Source organism: Calonectris borealis, chromosome 19, assembly GCF_964195595.1.
Source record: "Calonectris borealis chromosome 19, bCalBor7.hap1.2, whole genome shotgun sequence".
Lineage (NCBI taxonomy): Eukaryota > Metazoa > Chordata > Aves > Procellariiformes > Procellariidae > Calonectris > Calonectris borealis.
In genome coordinates, this window is record NC_134330.1 from 10,050,107 (window position 1) to 10,066,518 (window position 16,412).

Sequence of the window (16,412 nt, forward strand, 5' to 3'; positions counted from 1 at the left end):
AGCTGCTCTTGTCCACAAGTGTTTCCTGATGCCACTTGGGGCTGGGCCTTTTGGAGAGCTGGGATGAGAATTACTGCCGAGTCGTACCTGGTTGCGTTGCAGTCTTGCTGTGCAATAAATTGCAAAATCTGTGCGTTAATTAGATGCCAGCAAGGTCTTTAGCCCTAAATAGAAGTGTTGTGTGGCTTAATGCAGTGGGATTGTTTGCACTTGGCTGTGGGCATTGTCAAACACGCTGCTTGATGGGAACAAGGTTAGCGGCAGAGAGCCTACGGTCTGGCAAACACCAGCACTGACCTTTGTTTTGGTTGACGTGGTGTGGAGGGTTGACCTTGGCCAGGTGCCCACCAAGCTACTCTGTCACTCCTCCTCCATCAACAGGACGGGGAGAAAATACGATGGAAAGCTTCTGGGTTGAGATAAGGACAGGGAGATACTTCCCAGTTACCATCACGGGCAAAGCAGGCTTGACTTGGGGAAATTAATTTATTGCCAATGAAACAGAGCAGGATAATGAGGAATAAGAAGAAATCTAAAAACACCTTTCCCCCACCCCTCCCTTCTTCCCAGGCTCAACCTTACTCCTGACGGTTCTACCTCCTCCCTCTCCTTGCTCACTGACCTTGGTGTCTGCATGCTTGTTTCTCACATATTCTCACTCTTCTCTCCCAGCTGCTCTTGCGCAGCTGTTTTTACCCCTTCTTAAATATGTTATCACAGAGGCGCTACCGCTGTTGCTGATGGGCTCGGCCTTGGCCAACAGTGGGTCTGTCCTGGAGCTGGGTGGAACTGTCTCTGCCTGACATGGGGGCAGCTCCTGGTGCCTTCTCACAGAAGCCACCCCTTGCCACCCAATACAAGCGGACATTGCTGGAATGATTTGACTGCAAGCTCAGACTGGAGCATGTCCAGAGCCATTAGTGAGGCTGAGGCAGCAGTTGTTTTGTTATTCATAGCGTCTTGCACTACTTGCAAAGTTACACGTGGCCTGAGACCCCAGGCCCAACACCAGCTCCCAGTGTATTTGCATTTGCTCAACAGTTTTGTACAGAGGGGTCAGCGTGCAAAGGGGACGGCGAGGGCTGCCAGGGTGGTGACAGATGCAGTAGCACGCTGCACTGCGTGTCCTCGGCTGGGCCGATACCGTCCTGTACACTCTTCGTGCAGCAATAGTCTGTTGCTGAGTAGCGATCCGAACTGTGGGTGGGTTTGTTGCTCTCCTGCCCTGCCTCTAGCGAGCCTTGAATACAGCACCTCGAATCCTGTGTTCAGTTCTGGGCCCCTCACCACAAGAAGGACATGGAGGTGCTGGAGTGTGTCCAGAGGAGGGCAACGAAGCTGGTGAAGGGCCTGGAGCACAAGTCTGATGGGGAGCGGCTGAGGGAACTGGGGGTGTTTAGTCTGGAGAAGAGGAGGCTGAGGGGAGACCTCATCGCGCTCTACAACTACCTGAAAGGAGGTTGTAGCGAGGTGGGGGTTGGTCTCTTCTCCCAAGTAACAGTGATAGGACGAGAGGAAATGGCCTCAAGTTGTGCCAGGAGAGGTTTAGGCTGGACATTAGGAGAAATTTCTTTACTGAAAGAGTGGTCAGGCCTTGGACCAGGCTGCCCAGGGAAGTGGTGGAGTCACCATCCCTGGAGGTATTTAAAAGACGTGTAGATGAGGCGCTTAGGGACATGGTGTAGTGGGCATGGTGGTGTTGGGTTGACGGTTGGACTCGATGATCTTAGAGGTCTTTTCCAACCTTAATGATTCTATGATTCTATGATTCTTGTGTCGCAGCTGAAGTGCTGGTGGGACGTGCTGAGCTCGTGGTTACCTGGGCTGGAGCTGCACTTCCAGGCTGCTGTTGTACCGGCAGGATCCTGGAAGCGCGGGGACAGCCGTGCTGGGCTAAAGCCGAGTCCCCTTTCCTCTGGCTGCTGGGGAAGGCAGTTTAAGTGGCAAAAGGTTCCTCGGAATAACAGAGAGAAGAACGTTGTCTGCAATGCCATGTTTTCTAATTGCCAGCATCATACTGTGAATGTTGAAATGCAGGTGGAAGATGGTTGGTGTTCGTAGGCCCAGCTGCCCTCTGCAGCAAATGGCAGGGGCGAAGGGAATGCTGGCTTCAGCGCCAGCTGGGCTGAGCTGCTGTCCTGCCCTATAGCCCTACAATCCAAACGCACGGAAAGAAGTCTTCTGCTCCCTGCAAGCCTTCAGCGTGAAACACTTAAGTAAACCGAAAGCCCCTGCGGCCCTTGCAAATGGTGGTCACGGGGAGGAGGGTGTTTGGCCACCGTTTTTGCAGCCTGCTCATCTGCGAAGCCTCGCGGCGCTGCCAGCGTGGTGTTTGTCTGTGGATGAATAAAGACCGAATGGAAACCATATGTCCAGCTCCGCAGCCTGCCCAGCTCGGCCTCGCTGTCAGCCGGCTGGGGAGAGGCTGCGGAGGAGACGCAGAAGATGCACGAGCCCGTCTCCTAGCTGGGGCGTTCCATGGCGTGTCAGACCTGCAGCCATCTCCACGGCACCATCCTGCCTCGGCTCACCCAGCCGGTCAGAGATGGTGTGTCCTTGGGGCCTTTCCCCAAGGCTTGCTAAATGGGCGCGTTGGCCAAAAAGCAGGAGCTGCCACGCTGGCATCAGTGCCCTGTGTGTCAGCACGGGTGAACCGCATTCATGCTTGTCTCCTGCGTTTTTTTTTTTTATGTTATAGTCTTAAATTTATTAACATAACTTTTAACATACACAATCTGTTCACTGTTTTATGGTTTCCACTCTCATTACAACAAATTTGTATTTTTTGTTTGTTTGTTTGAAGGTTGGTTGGTTTGTTTGTTTGTTTTTGTTTAATAAAGACTTCGGCGTTAGGCTCCCCCCTGCCGGTAGAGCAGCCCCCACTGTGCCACCCCTCAGCCCGGCACTGGCCTGGCCAGGCCACGTTTTTGGCGTCCAAGCTCAGCTGGCGGCCGGGACCTGCCAGGAGCCCGTACTCATGTGGCATCGCCATGTGCACAGCTCGTCCCTGTGGGAAGCCTGGGAACAGCAGCTCGTGCTGTGGAGGGGGAAACTGAGGCTGGGGAGAGCCGGCACCTTCCTCGGCTCCGGCTGCCAGGACAGACGGCGCAAAGAAGCAGCTACAAAATGAATTCTTGCAAAGGGGGATTCCCTTTGAGGGGGAAGCAGGAATGCACCCCGCTAAAAGGAGCCCTTTCAGTGGCGTGTTGCTTCTCACTACAAGCAGCCGAAAAAGGTGGGAGACTTTCCCTTCCCAATTGTTTGCATCTTTCTTTCAAGCCTGGCTGAGAAACCTCCTCCTCTTCTGACCTCACTCCTCCCAGTTTGGCTATGGGTCCAGTTTCAAGGCAAGCAGTGGCAGATGGCTGCTGCCAGCCTGCCCGACCCCTCCGGCCGTTGGGCTGGTGGAGCCGCTGGCTCTGGTGCCCACCAGCACCGTGCTGCTCTGGGAACGGCTCTTCCCAGAGAAACCTTTTGTTGCAGCTTCTCAGAGCACGAGCCCGGCTGGGCAGGAGCCTGAGCGGCCGCAGGACGGAGCCGTCGTTCCCAGGGCCTGGGGAGCTGCTGGGTTTCTAAACCAGACTTGCTTGTCATTTGTAAAACAGGCCTTCACCTCTTGCGAAAGGAGGGGACTTTCATGGCTAGATTTGGTCAGTCTTCGGGCACTTCTCCCAGTCGCTGTGATCGAGGTTGTGTGCCGGCTGCGCCGCATCAGAGACAATGAAGGGGCGACAGACGGGCGCGTCTCTGAGCTGCAGCATCTTGACGCGTCCCCGGCTGCAGCAGAGCAGTGTCCTCTAGGTGAGTGCAACCTCTGGAGAGGGGGAAGGATGGACACCGGTGACTTCTGGCACTAAAAGAGGAATGCTCCTGCCCACCTTGTTGTCCACAAAGTTGAAGAGGAGCCAGACATGCCTTCAACCAAAGGCTCTGGTCCACACGACCATGCAACACCACCAGAAAAAAAAACCACACGGAAAAAAAACCACACCGAAAAAAGATCAGAGTTTATTTTTGATAGCGCTTTCCCATCCTAGAACCCTTGGCCTTGTCAGCTCTCCTTGGGGGCTGTGCAGCTCCGCTTCGTATGCTGAGAGCAGCTCAGCGTATTTTATGCTCCTGTGATGGAGTCACCACACCCCCCAAAACACCCCAGAACACCCCCCAACACACTGCAGATGCCCCCCCGACCCTGGACAGCACCTGCAGCTCCCTGTGGGTCAATCCCAGGCCCGGATGGTCTCCAACAGCAAGTTGCAAATTGGGGAACACAGAGAGAGGGGGTGAGCTGGGTCCAAATGTGTTTGGAGATTGGGGGGGTCGTTGGCTATAAGACAATTGGAGCATGTGGCTGAAAAAGGCTGTGCCAGACCCTCGCTCACAGCACCCCTGCAGCGACGCTCTTCCCTGTACTGCTTTCTGTCTAGGAAATAACTGAGACAAATGTTTTATTTAAGAGGAAAAGGCTCAGAAAATGGAAAAATAAATACATTCTTCCCCCCAACCCCCGTACCTGTCAAAGCCGGCCACAACCTGCAAGGTTTACGCTGCCTCCCCGTGACCGACGGGCCAGGGTCGTGCAGGAGCCCTGCCGTGGTGTAATGACCCCAGGTCGTTACAGGTATGTGCTGGAAGGCAACTTTGCATCATTTTGTCCTTCAAAGTATGGCAAATTAGCCAGCCCAAAATACACCTGCATCCCTAAATATACCTGCAGTTGGGGGGGGTACAGGCCAGGGACGCACACGGGGAGAAGCTCAAATTAGAACCAAAATAACCTACTTGATTTTGCATTGATTAGCAAGAGTAATTTGCCCTCCAAACACCACCGAGCTGTCAGGTTTGGCTTAAAATAGCCTGAAAGTGCTTCAGGACAAGCCTCTCGCCTAGAGCCGCGTACAGCTCCAAGCGCATCGGTGCCGGAGCAGGGCTGCCAGACCGGGGGGCTGCAGGAGGGAAGGGTGAGCGATCCATGCCCTAATTCCCTGTCCGCAGCCCGCCATGCCAAGGGGCTGCCGGCCCCTCGGCGAGCCCCCCGCACAGCCAGCTGGGCTTGTCTACCAGCAAACCGCTCGCCGGGAATAAAACACATGAGAGCCCATAAAACAAAGACTATTTTAGGCACCTGCTACATTACAGCAAACTCTTTTCTCTTCGAAAACAAATGACTTGGAGAACTAATAATTAGCCTGAAGCATTCAAAACACTCCTGAAATAATGTGACTTTGTCATGATTCATCAGAATCTATTTTTGTAGGGCTTTTTTATTTTTTTTTTTGCAAGGGGCTGGAGCCTCCCCCCAGCCCCCAGCATCTCCTGTGCGAGGGCCTGAGCCTGGTCAGGTAAAGGAGGAAAAAAAAAACAACACTACTAGTGCTAAAACCCTCTCGGTGTGCACAGTGTCTCGGGAGGGGGAGGTCTAGGCACCAGTTTAATAATAGTCTCACCCCTGTATATTTGCCCTAAGACCCCAGTCGCTTTCGCTGGTAGCTGCAGGCAGTGCTGAGAGTGTTATGACAGTGTGGGTGTTCTATTTTTTTTTTTTTTTTTTTTTTTTAATATATTGGATTAAACCCTCAAGGCAATGCTCTGCATTAAGGCTGCATTCCAGATTAGCAATCCCACACTGAATTCTTACATGAATGCTCTTACACTTGACCAGAAGAGTCAAAAATGGGTTACGCTAGGCTAAAAAGAAGATATTTTTCTTAACCACAGTTTATGTAGATGAGCTGCTTCCCTTTAAACGCCCATTATAAATTATTTTAAGTGTGATGGAGCGATGACACATCTAATTTCGCTGTTTTTTTTCTTGCACACTTCAGCCAGGTTCTTCTACTCCTCCTTGCCGAGAAGTGCCTGGCAATGGCACCGCGCAGCTGCGCTGCTCACGGAGCCGGGGACAGCACCCAGCAGCCACTGCCCTAACCCCGTCTGCGGGGGGATGACAATTCTGCCCTGCCCCTCTTGGGGTGCAGGGCTCGGGCGATGTCCCATCACGGTCTCTGTGGGGCCCTTCAGGCTCCCGGGCATCTCCCACCCTTCTGTGAGCAGGTAAAAATTGTCTTGCAAATACACTCGTGGTATCCCACCGGCCTTAGTTTAAGGGGACAGGACGGGGCAGGTTTGGTGGCTCCCAGAGAACAGCAGGATGGAGAAGATGGTGGTGGGTACCATCCCTAGGGGGGGAAAATACACCCGGTGACAGGTCCGGGACACCGAAGAGCCTCAGGGATGTCTGTGACCTTCCTAAATGGGTGTACACGGGCAAAGGGCTCTGGTGGGAGTAAGGCCCAGCGTGGCCGTAAGTTGAAAAAGTAAGAGAGCAACATCTTATAGACAATGCCAAGCTCTGCTTTATTTTCATCAGTTTGATCAGTACAAAAGCAGACAGCGTATGTTTCACTTTTTATTCTTTTTCATTTTAATTAACACTTTACAAAGTACAAAATATACTGTCATTTATTTTGGAACATTAGGATTTTTTTCTTTTTTTCTGTTTTGTTGTTTTTTTTTTTTTTTCCCCCATACAGTACATAAATCTCAGCTTTTCAGCATAAGACCAGCAAAGAAAAGAAGCGTGTGCACTCGCTGGGAAAGCAAAGCATCCACTTCTCAGCTCCACACTCGGTGCCCAGAGCACGATCCTCAGCTGCTGCCCCCACTCCCTCTGCCCCGTGGTGTAACTAACACTCCCCCGGCACAGAGGCCGGCACGAAGCCACCGACGCTTTCGGTCTCCCCTATGCCTGGCGTCCCCGAGCTCTCAGGAGCTGCTGCCCGCACGGTGCCCGGCCCCACCGAGCGCGGCCGCACGAGCAGCCTTCCCGCGGCCGCAGCCCGGAGCAGAGGGTGCAGCACGGGCCCCTGCACAGGCTGGACCCCCCCCCAAGTCAGTTTGCATTAGTCTGGTAATTGAAGGGAAAAAAATAGACCTTTTTTTGCTCGCCCCCAAAGGAAAGGCTCCTGTGGGGTTTCTGACGGAGGTGAGCAGGGAGGAGAGGCTGCGGGAGGTCGGGGTGCCCAGGGCTGCCCGTGTCCCCAGCCCGACTTCAGCCAGTTTGGTGGGTGTCTGAGGCCAGAAGTGGTATTTCACTTACAGAGAAAGTGATACGTAAATCACTTTAAGAAGGTTCTAAAGATTTGTGTTTCCTCCCCGGCCGTTCCAAGAGCCGGGGAGCAGAGGGGCAGACCCCGGTGTGGGCTGGGCAGCCGCTGCACCAGGAGCCTCTCTGCTCCCTTGGCAGTTCTAGAAATTCGGGTCAATGCTACGGCCGTCCTGGGCTCCTGGGGAAAACCGAGGCTCCTTCTTAAGTCCAAAAGAAGGGGAGAAAGAGAGAAATGCTTCGTCTTGTTCAAGCCAGTTGAGACACTAATAAAGTGGCGATGCACTATGGCTGTGGAAGGGCTGACCCCCACCCGTCCAGCTCTGAACGTGCCCAACGCAGGGGAGTAACGGCGTAAACCTGCACCGTGGCCCCGCAGCGCGACAGCTCGCTGCATTTTAGCCCAGAGGAACCAAACTAAAAATCCGTCCCTAAGCACCGATGAGGACGATGAGGCTCCCTCCATGCAACGCTCCCTCCAAATTAACCCCCCCGGGTGCCTTGCGGTGCCCAACGAGCAGGACACAACCGACGCGAGCCAGTGCCGTGCTGCGGGGCCGCAGCGGACGCATTTGCCAGGTGGGGCTGCAGGTCCAGAGCGTGTTCCCTGGGTGCCTCGGCACCGAGGAGACCCCAAATCCCAGCGCTGGCATGGCTTGGTAGCGGGCGCGGGTGTTCACCAAACTGAGGTCATCACCCCCCTGATTTTAGTGAAAACAAGGGGAGAGCGGGCTACCTGGGGCGTTAATGGAGAGGGAGGGAGCCAGGCTCTTCGAAAGGCTGAATCGGAGCATCCGAAGCCGGATCCTGCCGTGAGTCGCTGCCCGGCGGCCTCCTTCTCCCCTGCCTGTCCCAAGAGCCGTGGCTGTCACGGCAGGATGAGCGTCCCCTCGCTGTCACTGCCATCCCCGGCTGCTGCAGAGGCAGCGCGGAGGAGGAGGAGGAGGAGGAGGAGGATGCGCTGGCAGAAAACGCGGCTGCCACGGTGCTAAAACCAATGGCCCGCTCCTCAACTTCGTGTCTCACGAACCCCAAATCCAAGCCTGCGGCCCACGTGCAGGGGAGGGACGACGGGAGGAGTGACCCAGCCACAGGGGACAGGGGACAGGCCCAGGCTGGCTGTGACACTGAGCACAGCCCTGGGCTGGCGAGAGGCAGGCGAGTGCCCCCACCCTCTGCATCGCCAGGCCCCCGATCCGGGCGCGAACAGCACCCCAACGCAGTTCTCGCACCCCCACTATCGACGGCCATCGGGTTAGCACGATCACTTTCAGCAGCAGCGAGGCTTTCGGGTGAGAGGCGAGGGCAGCCCCGGCTCCAGCACAACCAGAAACACCAGCAAAAGACTCTTCCAGTGCCTCCGGGGAGCTGCAAAAGCACCCCAGCACCCTGCCCCCGGGACACCGATGTGCTCCCCCGACCCCCCGCGCCATCGGAGCGGTTCACAAACGCAGAGCAAATAAAAACCCGGAGGAAGGAAGAACTGAGATGGCTCGGGCCCCGCAGGGCTGGGAGAGGGGACCCTGGCGGACAGGGTCTGGGGGAGAGCGAGGGCACGATTCATTTTTTAATTCTGTGATAAAACTAAGCCGTCCTTTTCGTACACTGAACCTCCCAACCCCAGCACGGTCCTGCACGCGTCGGCGCAGGGCTTGGCCCCGACCCCCGAACACCGCGAGGGAAAACACAGAGAAACAGAAACTCCCAGAAAGGAGACCTTCAAAATTCAGTGATTTCTTCAAGAACAGGACTAGGTACACAGACTGCCTGTGCGTGCAGCTGCAGACGAACGGTGTGGCTGCACACCCCGTGCCTCCGGCTGAGCCGCAGGGAAGGGTCCCCGCTCCCTGCGCAGGCCGGTCCCGCCCGGAGGCAACGCCGCCCGAGAAAGGGTTGCAGTTCCCGCAGTTGGAGCAGCAGAGCCAGCTCTTTAGGGAATTTCAGTGACCTCAAAAATTCAAAAAAATCACAAGGCTAGCCTTAAAAATAATTACAAGAAACAACTACAACAAAAGGCTGTGGGTTTTTTCTCCTCTGCCCTATGCATACAACCCCCTCGCCCCTTCCTTCAGCTTCCCCCAGGGCAAACGCTCTTTCGCTCTTGCCACCGACCACAAACCCAAACAGGAGGCTGCTGGTTTTCTCCAGCAAAAGGGAAATTCCCTCCGCCTCCCCTTCCAGCCGACGGGAATGACTCCGTGCGGGCAGCGAGGACACGGAGGGCAAGGCGGCTCCGTTTGCCAGGGCTGTATCTCCCGTGCGACCCGTTCCCCGGCGCAGCCCGAGCCGTGTCTCAGCAGGCGAACGGGGCCGAACGGCTCTTCTGGAGCATTAATGCTCACAGCAGCCATCCCGGCAAGCCGGGCGCTTCCAGCAGCATTCCCACAAGGGCCAGGGAATCAGGTACCTGGAAAACTAGGTTTTTCAAGTTAAAGAGCTGGTAGGAATCCTTTGGGAAAAAAGAAAAAGCTTATTACTGTAATTGCAGAAAGCTGGTTTCAAATCCTCAAGACGCTGGGATAGCAGCAGAAAGGCGAGCGGAGCAGGGGGACCCCGCACTACCGCCAGCCTCCCACGGCATCTTTCCAACTGCGCCGTGCAAGGGAGACTCTGCTCGGCCACATCCACACAGGGAGGAAAAAAGCATCCAGCCCCCCAGAATGAAGGACGAAAGGAGCTCTTTTTTTCTGGCATCATCTTTTAGGGTTGGGAGGACACCGGTAAACCTGCTGGGTCTGCCTAGGGAGGGACGCTCGGCAGCTGATCAGCTCTCCTACGGCACAGGCAGAGGACAGAGCTGGGACAGAGGGGAGCAAAGCGCTCCCGCTCCGCTCTTGGAGGTATTTCCAAATTTCAATCCCTGCTGGGCAACTCCGTCCATCTCCGATCCAAAATCCCCCCACGTTTCCTTTACAAAATCCTGCAGAAAGCTAAAAAAAAAAAAACAGATGAAAACAAAACCCCAAGGGAGCCCAGGGAATTAAGCAGCTGCTTTGCAGCCACACCAGCCCTCGCGCAGCCCGGCCCCCTGCGCCGCTCCCTGCGCCTCGGCTGCAAAACTTAGGGGCTTTCAGCCGGGCTGAGCTGCCGGGGGTTCGCGCTCCCTCACCAAAGCCAGGGCAGGCAGTGGCACGGGTAATCTCCGCAGGGGAATTACAGAGCGGGGAGAAGCTATTACATGTAATCTGCAATTACTAGGTAATATTCAGTCCTAGGCTTCGGTATACAAATTACCTTCCCAACCTGAAGGAGAAATGGCTGGTGCTGTCTAGAGAGACCAAGAAAGGGACATCTTGGCTAGATATGTTCCAAAGAGGTATGTTTCTCTGCACATTCATACCCTAAAATGAGAATATACTTTCTATGATATATACTTCATTTATTTCCCCTGCTCCAAACAGGGTCTGTGCATTGCTCCACGCTCACCAGAGCTTCTGCAGGGGCTATTGCTGCTCCAGCCAGGATCTGCTGACCAGCCTCCAGTGCACGTCCCGTGTTGCAGAACCCAGTCCTCTTCTTCACCTCTGCTAACTAGAGCTGGTATTTCAACCGAGCTGTGCTTCATGAAGATTAAATAAAGAAGGAGGCCGAGGGATGGAAAACATGGGACTGAAGACAGCAGAAGAACTCAAGATTCACAGTTGAGCGTTTCCCTCCGAGGTGTCCAGGAAGGTCCCACGAGCCTCACTGGGGACGCGCACACAGCGTTTCTGTACCGGTGCTGCCAGGATGCCCGAGGGATATTGCTGGCCCCTGACACATACGGCCCACGCAGGGCACGGACAGACAGACAGACAGACGCGCTCATGGGGAGAAGGTATCGAAATCTGGAGGCAGATCTGCGCATCTCGGCCAACGTAAACACATCCCAGCACATGCTGTAAAACGTAAATACTATTTGGCAAAGGATTACTGGGTTTTTCTCTAGCAGGTAATAAAAGTTTAATGCAATCCAATGTTTGCAGGCAAGACGGGACCATGTAAGTGAGATGCCTTAAGCTGCTTCCTGGAGATGTCCACAAGAGTCACAGTAACAGGGAGAAAAGAACTCCTCATCAGAAAACGGTTTCTTGTCCATCGCCGAACGCTGCTGTGAGAGACTTTCGCTCGGGAGCTAGCAGCCCACACTCAGGCTTGGGCTGAACGAAGAGTTTCTCCCTTGTCATTATCAGAAAATACCAATTATCCAGCGCCAAGACAGGAACGTTTGCTCTCATTGAGCACTGACTGTGCAGACACGGGACCCGGCACCTTCCAGTCAAGTTGTTGACCTCTGAAGTAGGGCGTTTGAATGCCCCGGTGCTCTCGAACAGGACGTGTGGTACATGGACGGGAAAAACCACACGGATGCGATTAACCCCTCCGGCCAGAGTGCCCGACACCGCCATTACCTCAAAACACGCGGTGATACCTGGAGGCTTTCCCCCAAGGACAGGTTGAGCATCAGAAGATTTTCTGAATACTGGGGTTCGGGAGGGCTCGTGCCACCTTTGCTGGGATGGTGCTACCGGGACAAACGCATCCCCGGGGGTCACTGGGCTGGGCAGGGAGAGGAGGTCTCTTTGATTCCAAGGAGAAAAAGAAGGAAAACGCTTTTCTGTTCACAACAACAATGAGCAAAACTGCATACATTCATATTTGCACAACTGAAAAAGAAAAAAAAATTCTGTTGCGTTGCTCAGTGCTCCAGCTATCCCCTCCTTTCCCCGGGGTTTTGCACGCCTGGCTATTAACAGGGACCTCCTGTTACAGAGGTCCCGTACGGAGACGTGTGGGAAACGGCCGAGACAGGAACAGGGATGCCCGCAGGAATGGAGAAGCCGGGGCCGACACCACGGCTGCTGCAAGTGAGCATGGACCGAAGCCCTGGCCCTTCTGCAGCCGGGGCAGTAACGGCTGCATTAACTTCCACCAGCGAGGTTGCCCCTTTTGTAACTGAAGAAAATTCAAGCATTGTACAGCAAAGCTAAAAAAAGATGGGAAACGGCTTCTTTCAGAGCCAGCCTGATCAAACACGTGCAATTTAGCCTCTAATGTCCCAAACAGCTTCCCTACCTCCACGGGATGTCAGAGTCACGCTATCAAAACCTCGTCCCAGGGACACACTGTGGGACAACAGGTCCCCGCGCAGGGCAGCCGGGGGATGGCAAATCCAGCCCCTGCAAATGCATCACCCACGCCAGGGAAGGCTCTGAGAGCTGCTTTCTGCCTTGCCTCTCTCAGGTGTTTGCACGCTGCTGAGAGCATCAAGCGCGTCAGGAAAACAACTGGGTGCTCCTGGAGCTATGCTGGAGCCTGAGCGACCTCCTCTGCTACGTGTCCCCTGCGTTGCACTGCCTTGTTTCCCTCCCAGCATCTGCAGGACAAAACTTCACACTTCAGTAAAAATAAACCTGATAAAACTTCTGTTGGATGCTTTTCTTGGCTAAAGCAATCATGACCTTCCAAGAACATTTTCCTTCAAGTATCAGTCCTGAAAATCCCCACGCCTTCTCCGCATGGCACATCTTAAAAGTCTAAATCACTGCTCGGTGCCATTTGCAACCCCACAAGCAGGGTCTGACACCAACAAGCTTTTTGTTAGAGACGAGGGTTGATTCATCTCTGACCAACAGCATTCCCTACCGGTGCCCCTGGGAACGGTAACACTGAGCTTGGAGGTAAAAATCCATTTGGAAGCAGCAGCAGGATGTTTATACGATGAATACTCTTTCTAAATGGCATCGCCATTAAGTCTTAATACTAACGTCACCCGCTGCAGGTGCCACAATCTCTGCGCTCCAGTCAAACCCAACACTTCCATTAAGGCCTCCCTATGCAAGCGAGATTATCACATGCCACTTAAAGCACGGTATTTCAGAAACTCTATCAACTGCAAACCAAACCGACTTCAATGTCCGAGAAGAAACAGAAAGCCGCGCAAACCTACGCGAGGATGAATTTATGGGGCAGACGGAAAAGCAGCCACCTGAAAGAGCCGAAGGGTCAGCTGCAAGGCAGCCCCCCCACTGCATTTGGTAACCGAAATATCAAACTAGGGGATGTTTTGGGTAAAAACCTTTTCCCACCTGGACCCTAACAAACAGCTCTCCTGGTCAGCAGGAAACTCGGGCTCGGAGGTGCAAAGACCACACACTTCCAATGACCCACACAGCCGCTCTTACTTTTAACGGGAAAAGACCCTCCAGCATTCCCATCTATTTAAAAATAACCTACTGATTTAAAGCTCCTCACAGACCAACAAACACGAGTTTCCCAATAAATACCAGAACTCTGCACTAGCCGTGGGTTGCATTCTGGCCACCAAGCCACCAACGGCCACATCTCCCAGGAAACCGCAGAGAGCCGCCGTGCAGCCTCGCGCGGAGACGCTGGGGAAGGCCACCGTGAACCGGCTCCGGAGGAAAGGCGGCAACAAGCCCAGGCCGTCCCGAAGAGCTCGCGGGCAGGAGGTTCAGGAGGTGCTCCCACGGCCGGCGCCCGGCCCCAGCCTCGGTCGGGGGAAGGCGGGCGGCACGGGCACCGGCTCGGTGCTTGCGGGAACTGGAAGCCCCATTGCAAACCCCCCAGCCAGGGTCTGGGCAGGCACTTTGCAAATGAACCATCATTACTTTACAGGCTGAAGCAATTCAGGGCAGCAACCGAAATATATATAAAGAAAAAGGAGCAACTTTCCTACAGTCTCTGTGCTTGAGGCACCGAACTGAAGAGGAACAGGGTGTTTCTGAAGCCGGCAGGAAAAGCCGATGCTGTGGATCGGCGCGGGTCTCTGCCTACTCCCAGCGAGCAGAGGAGCCACAGCTTTGCTCCCAGTCAGCTTCGCTGCTGCTCTTCGCTAAAAACGTGTAGGGAAATCCCGAGAGCGTAACTAAGTATTCATATTGCCTATATACTTGAATTAAAAATATATGGTGAATAAATGTGTGTATACAGCACTTACTACATATATACACACACAGAGCGTGTGCCTACAGTATACACACATGTACCCACACAGTATATATTAACCTATATTGCTCAAGTATATATGCTATGTACAGTATATAGCCATACGAACATAAACCACAGGTATATATCTATGTGTACAATAGAGACATACTAAGTATTTCTATGTAAACACTATACAATTATATGAACATATGCACACACTTGCACAGTAGAAAGGAATTTGCAGCCAAAATCTAATTGGGGCGGGGGGAAAAAAAGACAAAAACCTACGTAGTAACACACACATCGTGAGAAAGGTTGAAAATTCTAAGAAATCGCTAAGAAAACAAAGGCCTCGGAGAAACAAGGAGGGCGCAGGAGGGCTATGTTCTCCTTCCCTGCCCACCCCTCCTTGCAGGGCTGGAAACGCTTTTTGCATTCCGCCGTTTGGTGAAGTTTTGTGCAACGAGAGGAACGGAGAGGGCACGGGGCGGGTCCCGCAGCGTGAAGGTGATCCCTGATTAGCAGCAGCCACGGCCAGGTGAAAGTCTCCAGAGCCCAGCGGGGATGCTCGGGCGGCTGAGGGGTAACCCGGGCTTTCAGCCACGCAGACGCCCAGCCGAAGGGCGTCCCACTGGGACATGTTCCGCCTTTGATCCACACAGTGTTAAACAGCACAATGCCAGGGATGCTCAGAGACGTAATTATTATCATAAGGCATTTAAAAAAAAACAACCCAAAAGACCCTTCAATTTTTCCCTATCCCAGGTGCCGGGAGAGCGGGAGCTGTTGAGCAGCTTTAAGAGCCACCACTTTGGGCTCGTTAAGCACTGTGCTGTTATATTATTATTATTACTATTAATTTTTTTTAAGAAAGCCCCTACAGACCCATTCCTGCCTTATCCAGTGAAGGTCTCACAAGTTTGCACTGATCCTGACCGCGCGCTGGACCGCCCTTCCCCAGGGCTCTGGTTCAAGCTTCAACCAATTCCGGCTAAATTCAGAGATTCTCAGTTCCCACCAGCGCAGCGATGTGGGGAACGCTAAAGGGAAAGCATCAAAGTACCCCAAGCTGTCTGAAACAATCTTCTGGGTTCTCAGGATAAAATGAGAGAAGAAATAAAAAGAAGTCGAGGATGATGGCAGAGGCAGAGAGTCCCTCAATGGCATTTTACACCCTGTGAATTTTGCAGGCTAACTTTCTCGTGCCGGGACATCAACCTGCTTTGTAAAGTTTTGAAACACCCCCGAAAGTTCTACAGATTTCACAAATTTAAGGCCGACTCCCTCGGGAAAAAAAGTGGAAAATTCAAATTAAAAAATCAGCCTCTAAAATAGCCTGAGTGCAAAGTTTATTAAAAAAAAAAAAAAAAAAATTAAGACGTATTTTTTTCGCTTTCTCTTAAGGCTCAGTAAAGTTGATGCTCGTTTCAAGTAATTCCTTACCGTACACGTCGCGGTCCTTAGAAAGCAGCACTAGCACACGCGGAGGGCAACGCACGTTGCTCTCTGATGCGGAAAGCGGCTAAATAATCATTTTGCAACGGTTGACAAAACCCGGGAGCACAAAGACGACCCCGTCCCGGTGACACTGCCCAGGCACACAGGGAAAGCTCAGGCCCAACCCAGCCGATCAGAAAGCCTGGCTGGCGACTCAGTAGCTGTACATCAGCTAGCGCGCTGGTATCCCTCTCCGAAAAAATCCTCCACGGTCCTACGAACACCCCAATCTGCCATCCCAAGGAGAAACCCTTCAACGATTCACGTGGTGAAAAGCTGCCGACCGCCCTGCCGCGCCCTTCAGCTCAGCGCACTGCCAACGGCGCCGTGCAGATTCCCGTGAAACATCTCCGAGGGCTTTTTTTTTAAATACTGCACGGCACAGCCTGTGCTCCCAGCCTTACGGCATGCAGACCAAAGCATCTTTCCAAGCAAATACCCAGAGACGCATGGTGCCGCACCTGGAATAAACCTTTACTCCAGAAATCCGGAGTGAATATAACGTATCATGGGGCGATTCTGAAAACCCATGTAAGGGAACAGCAAAACACACCGTTCGGTAAAGTATTAAACATGCGCCGAGGTGTTTCTCAGCAGGGATGCTTTAACTCAGGGCCTACAAAGGAAAGTTACCCACGATTTTTCCTGTGGATGCTCCGATTCCCGGTCCAGCTGCCACACAACACCCCACCGACGAAAAATCAGAAAGATTTGAAACTCAATGTCTGGGTCCAGCAGCACCCGAAACCACAAACGTTAAGCTCAGCCCTCCAGCACCGTGAACGGAGAACTAAACAGCGAGCCCTAAGCCGGTGTGTGTCTGCATGTCCTACGCACCAGTATAAACCTGTTTGCATGTCCTATGCACCAGTATAAACCT